This window comes from Stomoxys calcitrans, chromosome 3 (genome assembly GCF_963082655.1).
Source record: "Stomoxys calcitrans chromosome 3, idStoCalc2.1, whole genome shotgun sequence".
In the NCBI taxonomy this organism is placed as follows: Eukaryota; Metazoa; Arthropoda; class Insecta; order Diptera; family Muscidae; genus Stomoxys; species Stomoxys calcitrans.
In genome coordinates this window covers 86,897,607-86,898,482 of record NC_081554.1, presented here as the reverse complement: position 1 = coordinate 86,898,482, position 876 = coordinate 86,897,607, and positions in this window count along the sequence as shown.

The following is an 876-nucleotide window of genomic DNA, read 5'->3' as shown; positions in this document are numbered from 1 at the left end:
ATCAATGAGTAGTTCTAGTGTTTCCTCACTACACATTGTCGATACATTCTCTGACTTCTGAATGTACCCCACAGTAATAAGTCTCGGGGACAGAATTTTCCTTAGCCTAGAGCCTTCACATGTATCCTCCACGGAGCTGGAGAATTCTACCCAGGATTTATTCTGAGCCTATCTAAGCTCGTTCTTATATTCTTTTAGCTCAGCCTTATAGATGTCCCAATTGTGGCTTTTGCTCTATTGAAGAGATTTTTGCAGTCCTTCCTTAGACCAACCAGCTCTGAGGTCCACCATGGCGGTCGCTGTTTGCTGCTTGGGCGTGCTGACACAAGCGAGTCATTAAGGGCCTTCGTAATCCGCTTGACCACTATGTGCAGAATTTGTGCCGAAATTTATCCCAATCCGCCTTTCCTCTGTTTAGCCGAGGTACCACTACTTCAGTATTTTCTCCAAGGCTGAAACTAATATAACGATTACTAGAGAAGCTGTGGTCATCCAATACTTCCCACTCGCATATTCTTTCGTTGACATCCGAACTTCCCCATATCTGGTGATGTGCATTGGTATCACTTCCTACAATGAGGCTTTTCTTCCCTACAAAAGCGGCTTCAACCAGCGACTTAAGGTTTGAAGGCGGCATCTCTGAAGCTCAATGATAAGGCACCACCTATTTATAGCCGAGCCACAGTGCGACACCTCTTTGGGGGGAAGTTTTTAAATAGCATAGTGCCTCACAACTTTCGCCAGCATTAGGGAGGTGGGGAATAAGGCTAATATTGGTTCGGTGTTGTATGAACTACCAAGTCAAACTGTCTCCCCATCACTAAAAATATACCTGAATTTGGTTAATTTCAAGCCTTTCTATTTAAAATTATTCCT